Here is a 13,225-nt window from a genome sequence, read left to right as displayed (position 1 = left end):
CGCACTGCAACTAGAGAAAGCCCCTGCGGCAATGAAGACCCAGCGCAGCCATAAATTAATAAAAAAATAAATTTTAAATTAAAAACAAACAAACACCGAAGCAGACATACTCCCAGACTAATAGAAGCCTTGAGCTGCTCTGCAGTTGCCCCGGGACCACTCCCTCCAGAGGCCTGTGCACCTCCTGGCCAGCACTCCACAGGCTGGTCTCAGCCTGTCTCTCCCACATCATCTTTCCCTGCATCTCCCAGGAACTCAGCCAAGTTCCCCAAGCTTCCTGGGCCTCAAGAATCAATTTCACAGGTTGAGGTTTGTTTAAAAAAATAAACTAAATAGATTCTTGGGTCCCACCCTGTGACTCAGAATCCAGAGAGGCCTGGGGTCCAGGAATCCCTTTTATTTTTAAAGAGCCCCAGGGGATTCTTTTTTTTTTTTTTTTAATTTTTTTTTTTTACCACCGGTCCTGTTGGCAAAAAATCCCAGGGGATTCTTATCACCAGGGAAGTCTGGGTAATAACTTCTCTAGGTCTCTCTGCGAGTCTCAACACTGACCCACATTAGAGCCATTTGCAGAGCTTCTAATACTAGCAATGCAAAATAGAGGATTCCATTCCCTAGAGAGGGACTTAAGTGGTGTCAACTACAGATTGGTGCTTGCCAAGGGCATTTGCCATCTGCCTCGGAGGAGACGGAATCCCATGTGGCTGCAGCTGTTGACCATCGACATGCCCTGAAAGGAGTTCAGTGTGGAGAATAAGGCACTTTGTGCTCCAGGGAAACTGGTGTAACAGGTCTTTCAGTTCAGTTCAGTTCAGTTCAGTCGCTCAGTCGTGTCTGACAATTTGTGACCCTATGGACTGCAGCATGCCAGGCTTCCCAGTCCATCACCAATTCCCTGAGCTTACTCAAACTCATGTCCATTGAGTCGGTGATGCCATCCAGCCATCTCATCCTCTGTCGTCCCCCTCTCCTCCTGCCTTCAATCTTTCCCAGCATCGGTTCAGTTCAGTTCAGTTCAGTCGCTCAGTCATGTCCGACTCATTGCAACCCCATGAATTGCAGCACGCCAGGCCTCCCTGTCTATCACCAACTCCTGGAGTTCACTCAGAGTCACATCCATCGAGTCCATGATGCCATCTAGCCATCTCATCTTCTGTCGTCCCCTTCTCCTACTGCCCCCAATCCCTTCCAGCATCAGAATCTTTTCCAATGAGTCAATTCTTCACATGAGGTGGCCAAAGTACTGGAGTTTCAGCTTTAGCATCATTCCTTCCAAAGAAATCCCAGGGCTGATCTCCTTCAGAATGGACTGGTTGGATCTCCTTGCAGTCCAAGGGACTCTCAAGAGTCTTCTCCAACACCACGGTTCAAAAGCATCAATTCTTCGGCGCTCAGCTTTCTTCACAGTCCAACTCTCACATCCATACATGACCACAGGAAAAACCATAGCCTTGGCTAGATGGACCTTAGTCGGCAAAGTAATGTCTCTGCTTTTGAATATGCTATCTAGGTTGGTCATAACTTTTCTTCCAAGGAGTAAGCGTCTTTTAATTTCATGGCTGCAGTCACCATCTGCAGTGATTTTGGAGCCCCCAAAAATAAAGCCTGACACTGTTTCCACTGTTTCCCCATCTATTTGCCATGAAGTGATGGGACCGGATGCCATGATCTTCGTTTCTGAATGTTGAGCTTTAAGCCAACTTTTTTACTCTCCTCTTTCACTTTCATCAAGAGGCTTTTTAGTTCCTCTTCACTTTCTGCCATAAGGGTGGTGTCATCTGCATATCTAAGGTTATTGATATTTCTCCTGGAAATCTTGATTCCAGCTTGTGTTTCTTCCAGTCCAGCGTTTCTCATGATGTACTTTGCATATAAGTTAAATAAGCAGGGTGACAATATACAGCCTTGATGCACTCCTTTTCCTATTTGGAACCAGTCTGCTGTTCCATGTCCAGTTCTAACTGTTGCTTCTTGACCTGCATACAGATTTCTCAAGAGGCAAGTCAGGTGGTCTGGTATTCCCATCTCTCTCAGAATTTTCCACAGTTTATTGTGATCCACACAGTCAAAGGCTTTGGCATAGTCAATAAAGCAGAAATAGATGTTTTTCTGGAACGCTCTTGCTTTTTCCATGATCCAGCGGATGCTGGCAATTTGATCTCTGGTTCCTTTGCCTTTTCTAAAACCAGCTTGAACATCAGGAAGTTCACGGTCCACGTATTGCTGAAGCCTGGCTTGGAGAATTTTCAGCATTACTTTACTAGCATGTGAGATGAGTGCGATTGTGAGGTAGTTTGAGCATTCTTTGGCATTCAGAGTTTTTTCAAATGAGTCAGTTCTTCGAATCAGGTGGCCAAAGTACTGGAGTTTCAGCTTCAGCATCAGTACTTCCAATGAATATTCAGGATTGAGTTCCTTTATGATGGACTGGTTTGATCTTCTTGCTGTCCAAGGGACTCTCAAGAGTTTTCTCCAACACCGCACTTCAAAAGCATCAATTCTTCGGCACTCAACTTTCTTTATAGTCCAACTCTCACATCCATACATGACTACTGGCAAAATCATAGCTTTGACTAGATGGACCTTTGTTGGCAAAGTAATGTCTCTGCTTTTTAATATGCTGTCTAGGTTGGTCATAACTTTTCTTCCAAGGAGCAAGCGTCTTAATTTCATGGCTGCAGTCACCATCTGCAGTGATTTTGGAGCCCCCCAAAATAAAGTCTGTCACTGTTTCCATTGTTTCCCCATCTATTTGCCATGAAGTGATGGAACCAGATGTCATGATCTTAGTTTTCTGAATGTTAAGTTTAATGCCAACTTTTTCACTTTCCTCTTTCACTTTCATCAAGATAGTCTTTAATTCTTCTTCGGTTTCTGCCATAAGAGTGGTGTCATCTGCATATCTGAGGTTATTGATTTCTCCCGGCAGTCTTGATTCCAGCTTGTGTTTCTTCCAGTCCAGCATTTCTTATGATGTACTCTGCATATAAGTTAAATAAGCAGTAAAGTAAAGTCGCTCAGTCGTGTCCGACTCTTTGTGACCCCATGGACTGTAGCCTATCAGGCTCCTCCATCCATGGGATTTTCCAGGCAAGAGTGCTGGAGTGGATTGCCATTTCCTTCTCCAGGATCTTCCTGACCCAGGAATTGAACCCGGGCCTCCTGCATTGCGGGCAGACGCTTTACCATCTGAGCCACCAGGGAAGCCCAAATAAGCAGGGTGACAATATACAGCCTTGACGTATTCCTCTCTGATTTGGAATCAGTCTGTTGTTCCATGTCAAGTTGTCTAACTGTTGCTTCTTGACCTCCATACAGATGTCTCAGGAGGCATGTCAGGTGGTCTGGTATTCCCATCTCTTGAAGAATTTTCCACAGTTTGTTGTGATCCACACAGTTAAAGGCTTTGGCATAGACAATAAAGCAGAAGTAGATGTTTTTCTGGTATTCTCTTGCTTTTTCGATGGTCAAGTGGACGTTGGCAATTTGATCTCTGGTTCCTCTGCCTTTTCTAAATCTAGCATGAACATCTTGAAGTTCACGGTTCATGTACTGTTGCAGCCTGGCTTGGAGAATTTTGAGCATTACTTCACTAGCATGTGAGATGAGTGCAATTGTGTGGTAGTTTGAGCATTCTTTGGCATTGCCTTTCTTAGCGATTGGAATGAAAACTGACCTTTTCCAGTCCTTTAGCCACTGCTGAGTTTTTCAAATTTGCTGGCATATTGAGTGCAGCACCTTCACAGCATCATCTTTTAAGATTTGAAATAGCTCAACTGGAATTCCAGCACCTCCAACTAGTTTTTTTTTTGTAGTGATGCTTCCTAAGGCCCACTTGACTTCACATTCCAGGATGTCTGGCTCTAGGTGACTGATCACACCATCGTGATTATCTGGGTCGTGAAGATCTTTTTTTGTATAGTTCTTCTGCGTATTCTTGCCACCTCTTCTTAGTATCTTCTTTCTGTTAGGTCCATGCCATTTCTGTCCTTTATTGAGCCCATCTTTGCATGAAATGTTCCCTTGGTATCTCTGATTTTCTTGAAGAGATCTCTAGTCTTTCCCATTCTATTATTTTCCTCTATTACTTTGCATTGATCATTGAGGAAGGCTTTCTTATCTCTCCTTGCTATTCTTTGGAACTCTGCATTCAAATGGGTATATCTTTCCTTTTCTTCTTTGCCTTTTGCTTCTCTTCTTTTCACAGTTATTTGTAAGGCCTCCTCAGACAACCATTTTGCTTTTTTGCATTTCTTTTTCTTGGGGATAGTCTTGATCCCTGCCTCCTTGTACAATGTCACAAACCTCTGTCCATAGTTCTTCAGGCACTCTATCAGATCTAATAAACAGGTCTTTAGATAGATACTTTCAGGAAGTGATTTCATGATCCCAATCCTTGCATCTCCTCATATCTGTGTGTGTTGGTCACTCAGCTGTGTCTGACTTTTTGCAACCCCATGGACTATCGCCCACCAGAATCTTCTGTCCATGGAATTCTCCAGGCAAGAATCTGGATGGGTAGTCATTCCCCCCTCCAGGGCATCTTGCCAACCCAGGGATCAAACCAAGGTCTCCTGCATTGCAGGCAGATTCTTTACTGTCTGAGCCTGCAGGGGAGCTTACCATATCTAGAAAAGCACTAAATCCCTTCATGAAGACATCAGCTCTTCATGACAAGCAGAAAACTTTTTGTAAGATAAGTGCTTGATTGCATTGAACTCCCCATTCACCAAAATCTTAAGTTGACTAAAAAAAAAGATGTATAACTTGAGAGTTGTGAGTTAAGTTTTATTTGGGGCAAAATGAGGACTGGAGCCCAGGAGGCAGTGTCTCAGATAGCTCTGAGAGACTGCTCCAAAGCGGCAGTGGGGGAAAGTCAACGTATAAGGTTTTGGTGAAGACACCATGAAGCACTCAATTTACAAAAGGTTTTTTGTTAGTCCTGAGGATCTGATGTCCTCATGAAGGGATTTAGTGCTTCTCTAGATATGAAGAGATGCAAGGATTGAGGTCATAAAATCTGTTTCTAAAAACATCCAACTATCTAAAGACCTGTCCACCAGATTCCCTGGAGCACAGAGTGCCTCACTCCACTCTGAACTCCCTCAGGGGTTATTGAAGGTCAACAGCTAGAGCAGAGTGGGGTTCAATCTCCGTAGAGGCAGATGGCAAAGGCCTTTGTTGTTCAGTTCTTGGCAGTGCTCTTGGTAAGTGCCAGTTTGTAGTTGATACTTATATATTGACCTTCCCCTACTAATTCTTTGGAGCAGTTTCTCAGAGCTGTGTGGGGTGCTGTCTTCTGGGCTGCAGTCCTCATTTTGCTCCAAATAAAACTTCACACGCAACTCTCAGTCTGTGCATCTTTTTTCCGTTGACAGTAATATCGTGCTGGTGGTTCTAAGACCTCTGAGTTGGTGGTTAATACACATAAGAACAGTCTGGGGTGGGAGGGGAGGTGGGGGTTCAGCAATCTGTGTTCCCACCAGAGCCTTGTCCCAGTTAGACTCTGTCTCTAGTATTACAGACGCCTGCACAGAGGAATGCATTTTCTAGCCACTTTGGACTTCCCACCCAGGCTTTTGGCTGGGCAGTATTCTCTATGTAGGGTAGAATACCCCTTCGGCCTCCAGGGGAACTCAGCCTGGAGGTAGGAGAGAGCCTGGATGGAGGAATGTCTTGCTTCCTAATCAGACTTCAACTAATTTATATGTCTGAGCTAACTGTCCAAAATCCATACTACCTTTGTTCACAGCAGTCCATTTTCTGAAAATAGTGCTTTCCTGGGGGCTCAGATGGTAAAGAATCTAGCCTACAAGGCAGGAAACTGGGTTCAATCCCTGGGTCGGGAAGATACCCCTGGAGAAGGGAATGGCAACCCACTCCAGTATTCTTGCTTGGAGAATTCCAGAGGAGCCTGGCAGTTCCATGGGGTTGCAACGAGTCAGACACGACTGAGTAATTAACACTTTCACTTTGTTCACAGCGGTCCATATCTAGTTCTCAATTAGTTTCTTTGTTCAGACCTCCACCTGGTGGTATTGACATGAGATTCACCTGAACCTGAGTGAAGCCACCAGACTCAATTTCACAGGGACTAGCCAGCACTGAGCCCATGTTCCTGAAAACGGGGTCCATCTCTTGGTTCAGCCAAAAAATCAGAAGGAAGAATTTATTCCTTGCAGCAAGTAACGAGAACACTGGGGATTTTTCTCAGAGTGGTGTATCCCCGAACAGCAAAATTGGGGAAGTTTTAAGCTAAGGGTACATACATATTCATGAACTGGCCTGGGTCGTATATGCATGTTCATGAAGGGGCTTGAATGGAGGGGAATTCAGCATAGAATTGGGGCAAAGGTTGACAGCTTTCAGTTGATCTATTAGTTGAGCACCTGGGGTGGGGTGGGGGGAGGCGGTGAGGTGTTAAATCCTGCAAAATAGCTCAGGAAAGTGCTTTATGCTAATCTTTATCACTGAAACAAAAGTGGAAGTTTACAACTGATTTATTATCTTTGCTGTTTTTAATTCTTTTACCTGATAACAGTGTTTGCACCCTTAAGAGCATCATTGCTGAGACCTGTTCAGGGCCGCATTGTTTTTTTTTTTGTTTTAATCATCTATCTTCTTTCACTGGGAGGCAGTAATTTTGGTTTGTTTTGGTCACTTCTGCATCCTCTGGTTGGCACAGAGCCCCATTTTGGAAACGTTCCGTTCAACCAAGCCTTCTAAACTCTCTAGGTCCTGAGTGGCCTCGATTTGCAGACTAGGAAACTGAGGCTCAGAGAAGGGAAGTCTCTTGTCCAAGGTCACACCAAGATTCCTCCCCATCACCTTCACTCCCCACCCCGCCCACCTCAGCTGCTAAAAGACACAATCACATCAAGTCGTGTGGCACAAACGCCATTTCCTTCCTCCTGCCCTTCGCAAACCCTTTTTGTCCGACTTCTCCTCCACCCACTAGCGCATATCTGAGTGTACCCGAACCCCGAGCCAGGTTGCTATCTGTTATGCTTGCGGCTTTGGGAGACACGTGCTACTCGAGTGAATGAATCGCATGGCCCCACCCCCGCCGACAGCCAATCACAGCCAGTCAAAGCACGGCCACTTCCGCCTATTGCGGGACAAGGCGGGGGCCTTGCGGCCCACGTGGGGCTCTGGAGACAAGGGAGTAGGCGGTGGTGTACCAGGGGCAGACTTCCCCAGCCTTGTCACCAATCAAGTGGCCCGCCGGGGACGAGGGGGGCGGGGCTAACGTGGGGCGCCAAGGCTTAAACGTGACGGGCGGGCGGGCGTAGGGAGGAGTCCTGGGCAGGGAGCGGTGAGTGACGGAGGGAGCTGTCCAATAACAGGAGGGGTTGGGCTGCCTGAGCCAATAGGAAGTCCGTAAGGCGGGACTGGGACTGCAGCAAGTTCGGTTGCGCGGAGACCGCAGCTGTTCCCTGTCAGTGGAGACAGCGGCCGTAGAGGCGGTGGCGACGACTTGCGGCGGCAGCGAGGAGGTGAGTGCCGCCGGCGCTGTGCATCTCCCGCTTCTCGCAGCGGGTCGGAGCGGGTGGGCGTGCGCCGGCGCTGCCGCGGGGGACGCTTATGTAAGGGTCGCGCGCGCCAAGGCGGCGCGGGCTCCGCGAGTGACGGCTGTTGGAGACGGCGGCGGGCGGCGCGCGACGCGGCGCGACGTGCGCCGCCCCTCCCCTCCCCCTCTGGCGGGGGACTGCCTGCGCGAGCCCTCCGCCCCGCCCTGGGACCCTTCCTCGCGGATCCCTCGGCCCACTCCTCCCGGCCCGCCAGCCGGCGAGCATCCTCCCCGCGCGGCCACCGCCCGGCCTCATCCGCCCCGCGCCCAGGGGGGCTGCTGGCGGCCTTATTCCTGCTCTCGGGCCCATTTTGCAGATGGAGAAGCTGAGGGCACGGAGCCCTCAGATGCCTCGCGCGAGGTCCCTGAGGGTTCGAACCCAGGTCTGTCAGAGTCCGGAGCCCAAGTGTCCCCCATCATACTGGAAGTTGCTCAGCTCCGAAGAAAGCCGCGGCGTGTAAGGAGAGGGTTTTCCGTGTTCCGAGTGCCTGCACTCTGCTTCCCGTAGGATCCTGCTAGTAACCCCTGGGGGACATTCTTATAATTCCACTTAGTTGCAGAGGTGAAAGCCTGGGGCGCCCAAGAGCAGTGATTAGGAGGAGGTGGGTCTGGGCTCAGTCCGTTATTTCTACAGCTTTTAGCAGTTTACGAAGTGCAGTGAGTAGCAGCTGGGCCTGGGGAAATGTCCTCCTGGGCATGCAGGCTGAAGCCCAGTCGGGGAGGACCTGCCATACAGGTTTCTCCCAGCTTGTCTTGAATTGTGTACTCTGAGTGAGTTCTTTTCACTTCTGGGGATTCCTTTCCTCATTTCACAAGTGCTGGGGCCAGGTCAGGTCCCTCGGCCCCTGGCACCTTTGAAATTCTTAAAAATCTGATTTTTAAGAGAGAAAGAGTAGGCCAGGGATCCCCATTCTTTAGCTGAGAAAACGGAGGCTCACAGAGGTGCCAATATTTGCCAGATCATAACCAGAGCCTCCCCAGTCTTTACCAAGAGGTCAGCCTTCCCCTTGCTCCCTTACCCCCTGCACCTGCAGCCTTGGCTTCCCCTCACTCTTCCCCTGCCTGTGTTGCAAACACTTGCGCTGGGATGGATGTGCTCAGCATTTCTATCTGCTCGCAGCTACGGCTTTTCTGCTTGCCCGCTCTTCATCTAAACTCGTGAACCCTTGCTCACATTCTCTGAACACTTGTCATGTTCAGAGCCCTAGACTGGGTGCTGCATGAACCAAGACCTGGGAGATGAGGTGCCCCAGACTGCCAACAAACTGGTTGGGGGAGAGGAAAAGAAACAGAACGTAAGCAGCCAGTCAGCATGCCGTAGATGTTTGTGTAGAGCGGGTGTGGGTGAGGTATGGCCCAAGGAGGACATGGAGGAGGAAGTTTTGTAGAGGCTGGCACATCAGGGTGAGAGACAGCAAGGCCAGGGAGAGGAGAACTGGACTGGCTGGGGGCTGGATGGGCATAGATTGGGGAAAGCTCCATGGAAGAGATGAATTGCAAGCCTTTTGATTTCGCTGGGGCCAGCAGTGAAGAAGCAGTGATGGATTCGAATGGCCAGGGTTTTACGATGAAGTAGAGGTGAGTTTTAAGTAACTAGAGCCTACCGGAGAAAGGCTGAGGAAGGTGGAAGGAGAATGTAGAGGAAACAGGTAGGGGTTCCAAGTAGAGTGAGATGTTCGGTTGGTCCCCAAACAGAGACCTCTGCAGGAGACGGAACAAGGCGAGGGCGCTCGCTAAATCAGAAGTGAGGTTGGGTCCAGAGGCCCCAGGGGGCTTGGCTGGGCTCTGAGGGCCCAGAAGCAGCGGGCCTGAGCTACAGTTGGCTGTGTTTGTATCCTAATAAGAAACCTGTGAGCAGGTGTCCTTGTGAGAAGTTTCTTAGTGGCTGCTCTGCCTGTCCTGAAGGAAAGGGCTTTGTTTACTGTAGTTGCTCAATATCTGTTGTTTAAATTAGGCGGCCATTCATACTTCCCCAGTTTACCCCAAGTCCCCTCTGTGCCTTATCTCTCTCTCTCTCTACTGAAGCCTGCTCCACCACCGGCATCGCCCCTCAGAGGGGTCTGCCATGGGGCTGTGAGCCCGATGGCTCTCTCCTGCCTTTGATGCGCCTGTACAGGCGGCTTGCCTTTTCCTTTCTTTGTGGTCCGCTGCCTTGTTTTCTTCTGTCTCACTTCCAGAGCCCTGGGTGCTGTGCTAGGTGTCTGTCCTGACACTGCTCCCCGGGGCGTGGGGACTAGGGCTCTGCGGGACTGCAGACCGAGGTCTCGTTCCAAGTTGCAGCCCGATCCGGTGCTGCAAGGATGATTGTCACAAATCAGAGGATCTGGGCGGAGGGCCCGGGCAGCCCCGGGCCATCCACATCCCTTTCCAGCACCCTTCTGTGTGAGCGGGACACCTCATGCACTTCGGTGTTGCCCTTGAGGACTAGTATGGGCCGTCTCTCTGGCTGCCTCTCAGGAGCATCTTACTCTTCTGAGCGAGGCCTCTTCCCCCCGTCTGGAAAGTGTGCCTGTTCGAGGGCTAGTTTCTCTTCCGGAGACGTCCTTCACGGAAGTGGGGCGTTTTGCCTGCTCTCTTTGAAGCTTCACCTGGGCCCGCTTGACCCTGTCTTCCCTTCTGTCCTAACTGCCTCTAGTCTCAGCTCTGGAAACTTTGCCAAACTGTCAAAGGAGTGGGGCCTGATAGTGATGGATGGGAAGATGACGAAAAGAGAAAACCATGTCCTCTTACTGAAGGGAAAGGTGGGACCCCAACTCCTGGGCTTTTTCTTCCACTTGGCCTCGCAGTACCCTCTTCTGCCTCAGCTTCATCTGAGACGACTCGCTGTTGCCCCCTCCTTTGCTCTTATTCCTCGTGACCTTGTTCTCTGCAGGCCTTTTCCTCTTATCTTGTCCTGGCGAAATTACTCTTCAGACTTTTCTGCATTAAGCCTTGCTGAATCTATTGAGTTGGACCTGGGTTCTCTCTTTTAATCATAGTGATTGTAAATAGTGATTTCTTGTTATAATAAAAGCCAGCCTTTGTTGAGCTCTTACTGTGAGGCTGGGAGAGATTGGGGGCAGGAGGAGAAGGGGACAACCCAGGATGAGATGGCTGGATGGCATCACGGACTCGATGAATGTGAGTCTGAGTGAACTCCGAGAGATGGTGATGGACAGGGAGGCCTGGCGTGCTGCGATTCGTGGGGTTCCAAAGAGTCGGACACAACTGAGCAACTGAACTGAACTGAACTACTATGAGGTGACAGGGACCTTGCTAAGCCCCTTTTATGTATTATTTATCACAACAACCCTACAACAAAAGTACTGTTAGCTCCTTGTTTACAGATGAGGAACTGTGGGTGCATAACTCCCCCAGAGTCACACAGCTGGCAGAGGGCGCAGCTGGGGTCTGCCGCATACTGTCAGGCTCAGGGTACCTGCTTGGGTCCCTCTTGTGTATTATCCTGTTGTTAACCTCTCTTAGCTCGCCCCCAACAACCTGCTTTTTGGCACTTGGGGAGCAGAGCCTGTGCCTTCTGGCATGGTGCCTATGCAGGGTATGTGCTCAAGAAGTATTTTAATGAATTGAATGCCCCGAACATTCATTTTCAGTCTTGACCTAATCTACCAAGGCAATTGCTTTTCTCAGAATACGGACTTAATTCATCTGATGGTGTTGGCCTGTGTCTGCATATTGCTCTTTCCTGACCAGTGGTTAAAGCTGACAGGCAGGTGTGGTCATTCAAAATCAAGTGGTCAGTCTGTAAACTCCAGAAAGTGGTCAGGAGCCACTGTCTGGGCTCCCATGGGCCCAAACACAGGGTATGCTCTTCGTGTGTGGAGTGGGCGGGGGAGGGGTGCTGCTGTCTGCAGGAAAGGATCTGAGGACGTAGTCAGTGAAATAGGAGACGGGATAGCTTCTTCGTTTGTGGGTCAGGTTGCAGAGAGAGACAGGAACCAGGCTCAGAGAACCGGACAGGAGGCAGCACCTAAGGATTAGAGAAGGCTCTGCAGAGAAGATAGGCCTGGGGCTAGATGGAGTGGGCAGGAGGACCAGGCACTTCAGATCAAAGAAGAGAAGTTTCTAGAACTTCTTGTTCTTGTGTAGGGGGTGCCAGAAAAGAGCTTTACTTAAATGCTTCTTACTGGGCCCATTGGCTAAGGTCTGAGCATGTCCTCTGTACCAGGCGGGGTGCCAGCTCTTGGAGCATGTATGGCCTCCTCAGCAACCCTCCGACCTGGTGGAGGTGTCACTTCCATTTCACGGAGGAGGAGACAAGCCTTGAGTGGTCCTGGGAGTGGGTGGCCAAGCAGTGGAGCCCAGGCAGTTGGACGGCAGAGTGCGGGTGCTCTCAGCCCTGTGTGGCCTGGTGTTCCCCCCAACCCCGCCCGCCCCCAGGTACCCCTCCCTGAGATCAGGGGGCGGGCCTGGGGAGGTGCGGAGCCACAGCAGGTCTGCTCTGGGTTCTAAGTGTGTGCTCCTGTCTCTCCTGGGTTCTCTGGGGAGCACTTGGAGAGAAATGGGGTAACACTGTCTTCTTCTTTTATTTAGATAGTGCCTACCTCCCGAGAGCCGACAAAACACTGAGGGTAAGTCCTGTGCCTGGATCCAGGTCAGTGGGATATGCGTGGGTCGTCTCCAGGAGCAGCCGCTGTAGATTTTAGCAGCCCTGGTGTGTCAGTGATCAAGCTCAATCAATAAAAAAGGCCAAGCAGTCCGATTTTTGGAAACTACAAGCAGTCTTTTTCTGTTCCCAGCGCTCTTGGTTTTCACAAGACCGTGGTGTCGCTCCCTGCTGGCCCCAGTTGGCAGCTAGCCCGCCTCAGCAGGAGGCCCAACTTTGGAAGGGTGTGGCTTGGGAGGCCTGTCAGGGGGAAAGGGGTGTGGCTCCTCAGGACCTCAGGAAGGCCCCCTGTAGGGCCAGGCAGCCTCTGAGGAGACCCCTTCGAGTCCGTGTGGAGGGCAGGCAGCTGAGCGGAGGGACCTGGGGAGGCTGCAACCTAGCACAGGGGGTGGCTCTGTCTGTTGGCTGAAACAGCACCGGATGCGTGTCCCCAAAATGATGCAGGCAGGGGCAGTAGACTTGCCCCTCTTCCCCCGGTGGCCCTCCATGTGGCAGCATGGCCCTGGACAGCCTCCTGCTCTTGAGGTTGCCCCTCCCGCAGGAAACGCCACTGATTGCACCGACCCTGGCTCCTCTCCTCAGCCTGAATTCCGCGGGGGCGCCCCTGATGGTCTGAGAGGGCGCCCTGGCCGGGCATGGTCCTGGCTCCGTGCAGCCGCCTGCCTGCATTCAGACGCTGATATGCCTCCCCGCTCCACCCAGAGCCCGGCCAGCCGCTGCCCCTGTTTCACAGCCAGGTTCCTGGCTCAGGGACCGCATTGCCCAGAGCTCAGGCCAGCGCTCAGCGCGGGGATTCCTTAGCCCGGGGATTTTTCTCAGATGACCCTTCAAGACCCATGAGCTGTTCTCCGTCCTGAGATTTTCCCATGTCCTCACATGTCCTAGGTCGTGGGCCAGCACAGTGGCCATTTTTCACCCTGAGATGGCAGTTGCTCGGGAAAGCTGGCCGAGCGCGCAGGCAGACGGTGTGAGTGGAAATGCCCCTGGGCCTTTGACAGACTCCACCCTCCACAAACTTCCACTGGCCTATCCTCTCTGCTCTCAGCCTC

The 13,225-nt window shown here is 50.7% G+C and overlaps 1 protein-coding gene across 7 annotated transcripts in view; it reads left to right on the top strand.

The window, feature by feature from the left end:
- Positions 1-7,292: 7,292 nt before the first annotated feature.
- The window catches only part of PC (pyruvate carboxylase), a 101,343-nt gene continuing 95,410 nt past the window's right edge, over positions 7,293-13,225 (top strand). For 2 of the 7 annotated variants that reach the window (XM_069566365.1, XM_069566370.1), the window contains exons 1-2: positions 7,421-7,496; positions 12,104-12,141. The gene's annotated coding sequence lies outside the window, so the exon portion shown is untranslated. Of the gene's footprint in view, positions 7,497-7,887; positions 8,028-12,103; positions 12,142-13,225 lie in introns of all 7 variants that reach the window. The other 5 variants (XM_069566368.1, XM_069566373.1, XM_069566366.1 and 2 more) reach the window with 5 other exon arrangements.

This window comes from Ovis canadensis, chromosome 21, assembly GCF_042477335.2.
Source record: "Ovis canadensis isolate MfBH-ARS-UI-01 breed Bighorn chromosome 21, ARS-UI_OviCan_v2, whole genome shotgun sequence".
In the NCBI taxonomy this organism is placed as follows: domain Eukaryota; kingdom Metazoa; phylum Chordata; class Mammalia; order Artiodactyla; family Bovidae; genus Ovis; species Ovis canadensis.
Note: the sequence above shows the minus strand (reverse complement) of the source record. Positions and strands in the feature narration are given on the sequence as shown.